The sequence below is a fragment of the Leopardus geoffroyi genome, chromosome D3 (assembly GCF_018350155.1).
Source record: "Leopardus geoffroyi isolate Oge1 chromosome D3, O.geoffroyi_Oge1_pat1.0, whole genome shotgun sequence".
Classification (NCBI taxonomy): domain Eukaryota; kingdom Metazoa; phylum Chordata; class Mammalia; order Carnivora; family Felidae; genus Leopardus; species Leopardus geoffroyi.
The window spans coordinates 40,081,745-40,094,384 of NC_059339.1; the positions used below are offsets into that span (position 1 = coordinate 40,081,745).

The 12,640-nt window shown below is 41.0% G+C and overlaps 1 protein-coding gene across 12 annotated transcripts in view; it reads left to right on the top strand.

Annotated features, from left to right (window-relative positions):
- Positions 1 to 12,640, top strand: part of DLGAP1 (DLG associated protein 1) — a 902,804-nt gene that overhangs the window by 603,781 nt on the left and 286,383 nt on the right. The window lies entirely within an intron of this gene.

The following is a 12,640-nucleotide window of genomic DNA, read 5'->3' on the forward strand; positions in this document are numbered from 1 at the left end:
GCAGAATACTTAGATGCAGCAAAGACAGACAAAATTATTTTAGCACTGCTTATTGAATATATTTGGCATGATATATTGTAAATTGATGTTGAATGTGCTCTAGAGAAAGCAGAATGCATACATCATGTTGGTTTCTGCGTCTTTTATTTCTAAGTACGTGTTATTCTAGAGAAGGTAGTAATTTTCAATTGCTAAAATTATTCCACAGCTTCGGGGTAGGTGGGTTTTATTTTGTAAGGTTGTATTTTTAAAAGAGCAGCATAATGGTAATGTGGATTTTCGTCATGATTACTTTCTTGATTTACCATGGCTGCAATGACTTCGGTCCATGTGGAAAATGTGATTGTTTATCCACTAAAGTTCATGGGACTAAAAACCATCAGACCTCTCGGAGCCTTTCATTGCTACCTTGGCTACTGTATATCAAAAATAAGAAGGATGAAACAATTACCTGGTTGGCTTAGCTTTTTGGGATACAGATTTTCGGTGCTTAACAGTGAGATTTTCATTTTAGTCAGTGCCTAGCACAAACTAACGAAAACTTAGCAAGATGGGGAAGATATGATCACCTTTTCTTTTTTAGAAGACCAACAGAAATGAAGAATACAATTAAGATTTATGTTTTCTGGGCTCACTGCCATGTCACCTGAAAAATCAGAGACTCTATTCTCTCAAAGTAGGTGACCTCAAAAGAGGTTTCCGAAGTCCTATGCAAAACAGCCAAAGGAGGTGGGAAATTTTGGAGAAATGAAAAGGAAATGTTTCTCCCATTCCTACTGTTCCAATCTGCCCATTCTGTTTTTGCGCGTGGGAAACGGGCTGTGGGCACCAGATATTTTTGTTTTGTGGAAACCTTTAAACATCACAATCAGACTTTTATAGAAAATGAAGAACTTTTATCCTTCCTCCCTTTAAAATGTTCACAATATCCGTTTTCCCTTGAAGTTTAAACAGGATGCTAGTTTGCGCACCACTGACTGCTACCAATGACTCGGTCCCCTTACAGATCACCCATGTTCCACCTACAAATTTAGGCATTTCTTTTGAAAAGCCTCTAATTTAGTAAACCTATGAGAAGTCAGAGCGTGGCATTTTAGTCTATCACGGTTCATTTTTCAGAACACCAAGACAGACATATGTTACTCTTCATACTTCAAAGTTTTAAAATATGTTCAATTTCACGGCTATTCTCTATTTGCAGAACTCTGTTGGAAGCTCCAATATGGTGGATTGTTTTGGATTTGTAAGGTGTTCGTTTTCTTTTCTTCTTTTTTCCCTTTCCCTCTCACGCCCCATCACTCCAGACCATTCTTGGCTGCCCCACGCCCACGCACTGTTTTGCTTCCTTAATTCTGATTCCCCTTCTCCTCAGTTTCACTGGTCCAGAACCTCTGCATTGCACTGTGTCTATTTTTTTTTTATTTTTGTTAATGTTTATTTATTTTTTGAGAGAGAGAGAGAGAGAGAGAGAGAGCGTGAGCTGGGAGGGCAAAGAGAGAGGGAGACAGAATCCGAAGCAGGCTCCAGGCTCTGAGCTGTCTTCATAGAGCCTGACGTGGGGCTCGAACTCATGACCTGAGCCAAAGTCGGACGCTTAACCGACTGAGCCACCCAGGCACCCCACACTGTGTCTATTTTAAAGTTGGAAGAAACAAACCAGAAAGCAAACTTTTGTAACCACCAAGTTGTTGTTTTCTAGTCCCTGTCATTTGTAAACTAAGAAAACCTTCATACCAGCACACTTGTATCTGCTATTGCTGTCTAAAACCAACCTGATGGTGAAAATGTGCGAGGCTGTTCGACTAGCATCCGAAAGGATTCCTTTTTCCACAGTGGTCAGCCCACTCGTGCTTCAAGATGAGATGCAAAGTTGTTAGTCCTTTCAGACATTCTTAGCGATGCCAACTGCAAGGCATGTGTTATTTACAGGCTCACATGTTAACTCTCTGTGCTTGTTAATTTATTAAGGAGAAAATCTAGTGCAAACAGCACCACCACCTTCCCTACACTCACGCACACACGCGCGTGCGCATACACTTAGCAAAGACGGCAGAGCAGCTATCTACCAGGGACGCTAGTAACTGAAGCAGTGGCATTGTCACAGATGGCCCCCATCATAAGAAGTTCTTGGCACTGTGGCAAGGAAGCCCGAGCAGGAGGCAGCAAACAGATTTGTTCCCAAATACACGTGAAACCCATTCTTGGGGACGATCAGGATTAAGTGGAGGAGGAGCAAAGACGAGAGAGGACTAAAATATCACCAGACTTGGTTATTAATTGTTAACCTTACCGCATTTATGCTCACAGGCTGGGGGACCCCAGGATATCTGTGTTATAAAAAATAAAGGCATTACTCCAGACCTATCATCTCTAAAACTGGGCTCAGTATCTTTCCTACAAGCCTCCTTATTCTGTGTTTCCTACCCCTGTAAATAGCACCACTATCTACCCATTATTTTCAACCCAGAAACACGGGGGAAAACTTTGATTTTTTTTTTCCCCCTCTACCTCACCCCCACATCTCGGAGGCAGGCTCACAAAAGTCGGTTGAATGAATGAATGAATGAATGAGTGGTTGGATTCATCCCCAAGTCCCGTGAATTTAATTTCTAGTCACTTCTCTCCATTCTCTCTGCCACTCTCCTAGTTAAATCATTATCGTTTCTCACCTAGATGATTATAAATACCTCCTAAGTGGTCTTCCCACCTCTGGTTTTCCATTAATCTAGTCATTTGTATACTAGCTCACATAATCTTTCTAAAATGCAAAGAGAATCACTGAATCTTCTGCTTATCAATCTTCAGTGGGTCCTCCTTACCCTTGGGACAAAAAGTCCACCTCCTTACCATGACTTACAGGGTGTGACGTAATCAGGGAACTTTTTCCTTCACAGCCTCTCTTCTTCACATTCCCTGTGTTTTTGCACTTCAGTCCCCCCTGAACTACTTTTAACTTTCTCATAGGTGCTGTGTTGTCCTGCTCAGAAGCTCAGTTGCACGAGCTGCTTCCTCTTTGGTCTCTTCTATCCATCCAGCTCAAACTCCTTTCTTCTCTACTTAGCCCCTTTTCAACTTTCTCATCTGGTCTGAGACAGCACTTCCTCCAGGAAGCCCTTTCTGACTGGCCAGATTTGAGCCCACTCCCCTCTCCCCATCATTCTCACAGCATTATTTCCGTACCATGCTTCTGCTATTTTATACCAGATTGCCTATTCCAACAGCCTATCGGTTCCGTGAAGGTAGATAGCCAGTCTCTTAGTCACATCTGTGGCCACGAACAAGTGAAAGGAAATTCCATGTGAACACATGAATAAATCCTTGGACTCCTTAACAAGCTTTATTACCCTTTGTTCTGATGAGGATGCAGAAACCGAATGCAGTGTTTCTTTGTTACCCATTCCTACAAAGTCCTGTGCTACAGCAGTTCACATAAATTCTTCCATCTTCTCGTTCTTATTCCCATTTTATAAATGAGGCCACTGAGGCTTAAGTTGCCATAAATAACCCTGATATTAAGGCATGGGCGGCTCATTGTGATGCTAGGGGTCAGCTCTTTCTATTCTCCACATGGCCCACTACATCCATAGGATGAGAAAACATTTTAATCTTAAAAATAAATAATAGAATAAAGGGCGCCTGGGTGGCTCAGTCGGTTAAGCGTCCAACTTTGACTCAGGTCATGATCTCACGGTTCGTGAGTTCGAGCCCCGCAGCGGGCTCTGTGCTGACAGCTCGGAGTCTGGAACCTGCTTCGGATTCTGTGACTCCCTCTCTGCCCCTCGCCCCCGCCCCTGCCCATCTCTCTCAAAACTAAATAAAAACATTTAAAAATGTTTTTTAAATGAATAATAGATTGATCACTGGCTTTTTGACCTCCAGTCGTCTGCTCTGAATGTAGATTTTCCTTATTGTTAATCTGAAAGTACCTTTCTTTGTGCCATATTCTTTATTCTCAAGGTTTTTTCTGCAGGCCCTCTGTCTACAGCGTTTTCTGCCTTTCTTGCTCTCTCCATAGTGAGAGTCACTGGACCTCTCATTTCTGTTTCATTTCCATTTGTCCTTTTTTTTTGGGGGGGGGCTACTTTAATACTTTTATTAAAGGTCATAAAAGTATCCAAGAAGATCAATAAATGTGATACAATGATATATATCCTAATATGAAGAACTTTCTTTCAGTACCTTGCTTTGCTTCACAATAGTCTATTGTCCTTTTCAGCACAGATTCCCTCCCCCCCACCCCAGTCCTGCTCCCTGATTACTCTCTCCAGAGCACTTTTGCCTGAGCTCAGTTATTCCTTGATGTTTGTCAGCCGCAGCCTGATGTCAGACTACCTACGAGGCTTCCACTGGCCTTTCATGGGAAAAGCAAATTACTGCTTGTTACCCACCCAGCTGCTTAATTAGCAGTATTCTCTGTGGAAGAAACATCTAGAAGTACAGCTAGAGAGGGAACATATACCGCGGCGTCTGGGAAATGATCCATGTTTTGCTGACCATGACAGCCTGTGGTCCCCGAGTTCCAACACCCGGATGCCCAGTCACAGAATGGGAGAGACGATAAAGCAGTGTGTGCACAGCAAATGCTTTCACATTGGACAGACCTCGGTATGAATCCTCTTTCTACCGTGTTTCTATCCGGTAGCCTTGAGCAAGTCCACGAACTTTCCTGTGCCTCAGTTCCTTCATCTGTAAGACAGAGGTCATAATGGTATCTACTCAGCAGAGTAAAATCTCACCATGATGACAGTGTTGGTGGTTGACATAGATAGATGGAAAAATAGCCCAGATATGCCCATGTCTTAGTCCCAGGAAATTGTGGCTGTTACCTTATGTGGCAAATGTGACTTTACAGATGTGATTAATCAAGGATGTTCGGAAGTGGAGATTATCCTGCGCTATCTGGGTGGGCCCTAAGTGGAGTCACGAGCGTCCTTGTAAGAGAGAGGCAGACAGAGATCTGAATGCAGAAGAAGGCCATGTGGCCGTGGAAGCAGAAGAGAGATTTAAAGATGCTCTGATGCTGGTTTTGAAGACAGAGGGCAGTGCCTTGAGCTGAGCAATACAAGGAATGCAGCCCTAGAAGATGGAAAGGCAAGGAAAGGGATTCTCCCCTAGAGCTGCCGGAGGGAGCTCAGCCCCGCCCAGAACCTGGTCTCCACTCAGCTCTGGCTCCAGAGCTGTTAGAGAATAAATGCGAGTGAGTCGTTTTAAGCCACTGAGCTTGGGATCATTTGAAACAGCAGCCTCAGGAAACTAACACAATGGTGATATTTTGGGAAATGCAAGATGACTCCGAGTGAGCTGATAACATAAGAAAAGTGACATTACGAAGGCTGATGATGGGGTGGAGAGGCCCTCTAGTTTGAAAGGTGTGGTGGGAGGTATCACGGTGCCTGCTGGGTGTTAGAGGGAGGCCAGAAGTAAAAGGGCAAAGGGTGAAGCCATATGCAGGGATTTTAGATGCAAACAGAAGCACAGAGAAGGGAGGGCTGGACGGTGACTGAGGGTGTGATGTGACAGGGAGGGTAGGGGGGCAGATGGGGCTCAGGAAAGAGTGATCAGTTACGAAGAAAGGCTGGCTTGGGGAATTTCCCTGGGCAGCGAGGATGCTGAGGAAGTGTGGATTTTAGAAGAGAGGGCCTGTGTCCCCTAAACAAAAGGAGCCATTTTCTATTATTCTCAGTGCCATATTACTGATAGAAAAAGACACTCCCAGGAAAGGGATTCTGAAAAAAGATTTGTTGTGCTTTAAGCCAAGTCAAGACTATTAGCAGGAGACTGAGTGCCTTCGACTTCGTCTATTTCTAGCACTACCCAGAGAGGTGTAGGCTGAAGCGAAGTTAGTTTCATTTGAAATCTCCACGTGTTGTACATAATTTGGTATTTCCTACAGAACACATTGTGCCTTTTCACACAGCCATGCCTCCACGCATGCTGGCTCTCCTCTCCTGTCCTACCCTCCGCTGCCTGGACCCAGCTGGCAAAGTCTTGCCCATCCTTCCAGCCTCGAGTCAAGTATGAACTCCTTGAACCAGCTTCCAGGCTAACTGCACTGGCTAGTTCCTATTCGCTAGCAATTTCGGCACTTCATTGTCACCACACTTAAATGATTGCTGCTCCCTCCCCTCCACTAAGTTCACCTTTCCCTCCTCCTTAGACAGAGAGGTCCCTGGGGGCAAATACCAGTCTGTGGAGAACACTTCTTCTGCACCCCCAGGGCTTGGCATGCAGGAAGCATTCAATAAATGCGAATGGTTGCTAAGAAAGTAGATCTTACATGTTCTCAGCACAAAAAAGGTTGGGGGGGGGTGGTATGTTTAATCAACAAAATGAGGTATTAGCTAAAACTATGCTGGTAATCATTTTGCAGCATATATCAAACCAATACGTTGTATACCTTAAACTTACACGATGTTATATATCAATTATATCTCAAGAAAGGTAGAAACAGGAAAAAAGAAGATTTGAGGGGGCTTCAAGAACAAAAAATAAATGTGAACAGATGGATGGATGAATTGATTCACTAATTGTACCTTATGCGCAGACTTATCATGGGGTAAAGAGAAAAAAAAGGTTATGCATCCCAGAGCCAGTGTCTAAAGAAAATAAGGCCTTCCATCCAATTCTCTTCAAAGTAAGAAATCATAAAAGTAAATAGCACCAGAACTCCTTCATGCATGATACACATAGTAATTGCATTATCATCTGTTGTATAGTTCAAATGACAATTCAATATCTGGTCTAGAATTTAAGAACAGATTTTCTTCACCTTCCAGATCTGATCTGCCATCTCCCTTATGACATTTTTTTAAATCAAGGCAGACTATAAAAGGAAAATAAAGTGCCATCTTAAATGCACACAAATTTAGGGGCGCCTGGGTGGCTCAGTCGGTTAAGCGTCCAACTTCAGCTCAGGTCACCATCTCGCGGTCCGTCAGTTCGAGCCCCGCGTCAGGCTCTGGGCTGATGGCTCGGAGCCTGGAGCCTGGAGCCTGCTTCAGATTCTGTGTCTCCCTCTCTCTCTGCCCCTCCCCCGTTCATCCTCTGTCTCTCTCTGTCTCAAAAATAAATAAACGTTAAAAAAAAAATTTTTTTTTAAATGCACACTAATTTATTTTGAAGCAAGGTTTTTTATTAAACCACAGGTTGATTTTTACCTAGTGTCTTTCACATTTGAGAGCAAATTGTCTAAAATTCACAATTGTTTTCTTAAAAAAGATAAATTTGTCATGTGCCATGGATGCTATTACTTACAGATGCTACTATTATCTTTTTATTACAAAAATAAAAGTGAGAGCTGTAGTGAAACGTGTCACGATCACATGTGGAATAAAATGATCTTATGAGAATTAAATACATCACTAATAAATTGTCAAGTGATTAAATATGCACGGCATCTCCCTACAACAAGCATGCAACTCAGAAGGCCCAATTAGTATGCCCAAGTCTCAGGGACAAATCGTAAACTACTTTATCTTCGTCCTACATCCATCTGAATATTTAGTAAGTTTAGAATTGCATAGTTAACCTGGCTCTAAGAGTTTTTACTCTTTACTCTGAACAACAAAGTTGCAGCTCGCTACCAAACAGGGTAACTCTGGGGGAAGGTGAAATCCTACACTTCCCATATACATCGATGTGGACTTCCCGTGGGTGGAAGGCACAGTGTCAGACATCACAGGCAACACAAATATGTGTCCCGACCATGCCCACTTTGCAACTGCTGGGCATTTCTAGTCGTATTTGCTTACAAACCACACAATGGGCTATTTCGTAACAATTGAAAGACCCTGATCAGGGTGACCGAAACTGATGAATTGCTAAAAAAAAAAAAAAAAAAAAAGTTGCCTTGAGAAAAAGAACAACTAGCATTTTAGGATTTCCTTATGTAAAGTCGACTAGTTGTATTTTTGCTGGCTTTCGCTACACTAGAATCAAGCCCTCTGCTTCTGGAAGGAGAGTGATTTTGTTGTGCTAGGGCACCAGGAAAACTCAGTTGTTCTACCCATTCGCTGAAGCTTTCTTGCTGCAGATGGGTGGCCATTATTTCTGCCTTTTGCCTCTTTACCTCCTCAGTTTTAATTCCATGGCTCTGTCCCAATCTACATTGTTTTTCAATTGCTAAGAAATTAGATATCATCAGCTAGTAATGTGCCGGTTAAAAACTTTTTTTTTTTTTTGTCTCTTTTCCAAACTGTCATGGAATGTAGAAAGAGGAAAAAGTTGTTAGTACTTGGCTGCATTCCTCACTGCACATAACTTTGATAATCCAGGGTACTTTGCTCTCTTAAAATGAAATTATAAATGATATTTAATGGTTTTTAAAAGTTTGATATCTAATGCTTTTTAAAAGTTTAACAAAACTGTTAAAGTTTTATTAATAAAGAGGAAACATTTGGGGGCGCCTGGGTGGCTTGGTCAGTTAAGGGTCCAACTCTTGATTGCAACTGGGGTCATGATCTTTTTGTGAGTTTTAGCCCCACATCAGACTCTGTGCTGACGGCATGGAGCCTGCCTGGGATTCTCTCTCTCTCCCCGTCTCTGTGCCTCTCTTTCTCTCTCTCTCTCTCATTCTCTCTCTCTCTCTCTCAAAATAAATAAATAAACTTAAAAAGAAAACAAAAAAAAAAAAACCCAAAGAAACATTTCTATAAAGTATAAGATTAATAATGTCCATTGCAGGGGAGGGAAAAAAAAATAATGCCCATTGCTTGCCAAAATTAATATATTCATGTCAGAGTCAAAAGTCACAAATAGAGTTGAGAAGAGTCATAAGAGGGAATATACTTAAATTTCACCATATGTCTAAGTGCTTCATTTTTATAGAAAAGAAATAAACACTCTAAGTTATTGAAGAGGGAGAGCTAATTCATTATACTGGAGGTTTAAACATAAAAGGGAAGGAAGAAAGAAAATAACATATGCTTGGATTCCAAAACCCTGTTACATCATAACACCCAAAATTGGAGAGAAGACGGAAAACATATCTTGCAAGCCTCGTCCACATGTTTGGCACCCCCTCACAAAACCCCTGTGCCATTTTATTAACACACTTTTTCACATGTAGCAGTTGGATCTAATGAGAGGCTGAACCTTGCCTTTGTGGTAGAAATTGATTTATTTTTCCCCTTCATTCTGAGTTCTCCGGGAGCCCACCCCAGGCCTTCGAGAGCCTGCTTCATTGTTCGTCATTAGTATTTATCACTTTTACAGAATGCCACGGGGTGCTCAGAACTCTAGCATGCTATTCAAAAGAAAACACAAAATCCCTGCTCTTGGGGGTGGGGGCGGGGTGGGGGGGAAACCATTAAAAGCATTGGCGGAATCTAAGAAAAGGAAAATACAATCGTGATGAAACAATGTGTCCAGTAGGAGAGCCACGCAGGCTACCTTTGAGAGGTACATTCCAAGGGGAGACGGAAGAATGTGTGGTTGAGGACTCTCTCCTTCTTCATCTGACCACCCTCCGCGATGACTTCTGGTCAGTGCGCCAGCTCAGAGCAGGAGCAGGTGGCCAGCCCGAAATGGAGCAAGCCAGGTATTCAAGTCACATAACAGGAGGGGCAAAAAAGTGCAATGCCTCCTCGGTGGGCCGGCACCACTCACCTGCCATCTGTGTGACAGCATTCAGAGTCGGGAGGGTGCTTGAGAAGGGAAGAAAGAGAATCTAATCCCGCTACCTTTTACGAGTACTCAGAGAAAACATCTATAAAAACTGAGGATAAAAATGTTGCATAGTGATGTGCTCTCGCACAGACCTGATTTCCTCTTTCATATCACCCAATACATGCAATTTCCTCCTAAAGTGTATTTTTTTTTAATAAAGAAAATCAGTAGGATTCTATGATAGGTATATTTTTCTGGGAGGGAAAGTGATGCATTTGGTTTCATTTCCTCCTGGTGTCGTAATCCTTTGCCATCAGCAATGCTACCAAGATTGGAACACTGATTTTAATATTTCGTACTTTAATTGACTGTAGTTCTCCCGTATATCTACTCAGTTTGAAATTGTGGATGACAGTATGTTTTCAGCTCAACCTATTTTAATTCTTATTCTAGATTCTGTGGAATCATATGACAGCAGGTTTAAGGCTGATATTAACCACTTCTTATTTTTGGCAGGTTGGTATAAACATTATTAAATAGGTCTATATAAAGTCAGGTAAAATATGCTCATGCCTGCCACGTAGCATACACCCAATAAATAGCTTATGAAGGAAAGGTGGGGGAAAGTACCTAATTAGAAGGGTGAACGAAGAGAAAATTCTCCATATGCAATTACAAGAAACTCCTTCTGTCCAGGTTTAGGTTTCCATTAAATTCACTACAGGCACCAAAAAGTAAAACTCAAGTGAGATGCCCTTATACATCCAGCGATGGCGATTGGTTCCACAAGTGCTAGAGTTTGTAGGTTAGAAAGGAGAATAATTTATGTGAAGTCCTCCTGACATAACATAAATGCCTTTCTTACATAACATAAATGGTAAATGTGGCATTAGAGTTCTGCTTCTTTCTCCAAAGGGTATTTTTTAAAAAGCACCCACAAATGTCATCCCATCTATTTTTAAGCAGAGCGCTGCCGGGGAACCAGCTGAATCGTGTAAACCCAATGGGAAAATTCTACGTTTAAATAAGCTATTCTACCTCATTGAAAATAAGTGGTGCAGACTGACACAGAACATATGGGTTTTTGCATACAGTTACGTGTAAGTGTTCTTAACTTTGAATATAAAATCCCAGCCCAAGCTGGAAAACAGGAAAGCAAAATATATTCTTTAGTAATGGCTCTCTAACGATTCCAACTTCTGATTCTCCCACCCAACTTTTATCAATTTCGAGTGAAAACCTATTCCTTGGGTTTTCTTTGCAAGTGTCAGAGCAGTATTTGTAGATTGAGACAATGTAACTACAATAGAAATTCTACAAGAGAGACGTACACTAGCTGTAAATTTGGGGGTTTTCATAGATTTCATTTTTTAATGGATCTGGGGTTTTTCCACAAATTTCTTAATAAACATTATATATGTTAATTCTGAAAAAAAAAATACAAACAGTACAAAATGATATAGAGTTAGAAGGAAAAGCCCCCTGTTTCCCAGTCTCCCCATGCCTACTTCCTAAAGACAACCATGACTATTATCATTTTAACATTTTCCTTGTGACATTTTGTGCATGTATCCAAACACAAAAATATACGTGTATATGTATATATACACAACATATATGCGCATTTGTTTTCTTTCTTTTTAACAAACCGTATGATACTGTAAGTTAATATTCAGCGCTAGACTCTTTTAACTTTATAATTATGTTGGTCTTCTTTTCATGGCAGTATATAGAGATCAACTCGTTCTCTTCTTCTTTCTTTTCAGACTTTTATTTAAATTCCAGTTAGCTAACCTACAGTGCAATATTGGTTTCGGGAGTAGAACCCAGTGATCCATCACTTACATACAACACCCAGTGCTCATCCCAGCCAGTGCCCTCCTAATGCCCATCACTTATTTAGCCCATCCCCCACCCACCTCCCTCCATTAACTCTCAGCTTATTCTTTTTCTTTATGTTTATTTATTTATTTTTGAGAGAGAGAACTAGAGCACATGCATGAGTGGGGGAGGGGCACAGAGAGAAGGAGACACAGAATCCCAAGCGGGGTTCGGGCTGTCAGCACAGAACCTGACCCGGGGCTCGAACCCTCAAAATGTGAGATCACAACCTGAGCTAAAATCGAGAGTCAAGCACTTAACCAACTGAGCCACCCAGGTACTCCATCCTTACCTTTAAGCGTCTCTCATGATTTGTTTCCCCCTCTCTCTCTTTTTCCTCCACTGCCCATATATTCATCTATTCTGTTTCTTAAGTTCTACATACGAGTGAAATCATATGGTATTTGTCTTTCTCTGGCTGACTTATTTCACTTAGCATAATACACTCTAGCTCCAGCCATGTCGCTGCAAATGGCAAGATCTCATTCTTTTTGATTGCCAAGTAATACTCCATTGCATATACATATATATATATATAGATAGATATAGATATAGATAGATATAGATATAGATATCTATCTATATCTATGTATATATCTATCTATATGTATATATATATGTGTGTGTATACATACATATATATACATGTATACATATCTATCTATATGTATAGATAGATACATGTATATCTATCTATACATATAGATAGATATATCTATACATATAGATAGATATATCTATACATATAGATAGACATATCTATATATATCACATCTTCTTTATCCATTCATTAGTCAATGGACATTTGGGTTCTCTCCATAGTTTGGCTATTGTTAATAATGCTGCTAGAAACATTGGAGTGCATGTACCCCTTCAAATATGTACTTTTATACCCTTTAGGTACCTCATTCTTCTTAATAACTGTAAAATTCTTCATTATATAGGAGTATTCATTCCTTTAGCAAATGTTTAATGCTCATCTACCATGTGTCAGACACACTTTCAGACACTAAGCATACAAAATTGAATAAGACAAAATCCCTGCTTCATGAAAGAAACATTCTACTATATTTTAACATTTGAGGAACTAGAATATTAACAATACATATTGCGCACCATTAGTCACTATCACGTTTGTGGCTTTTACAAACAG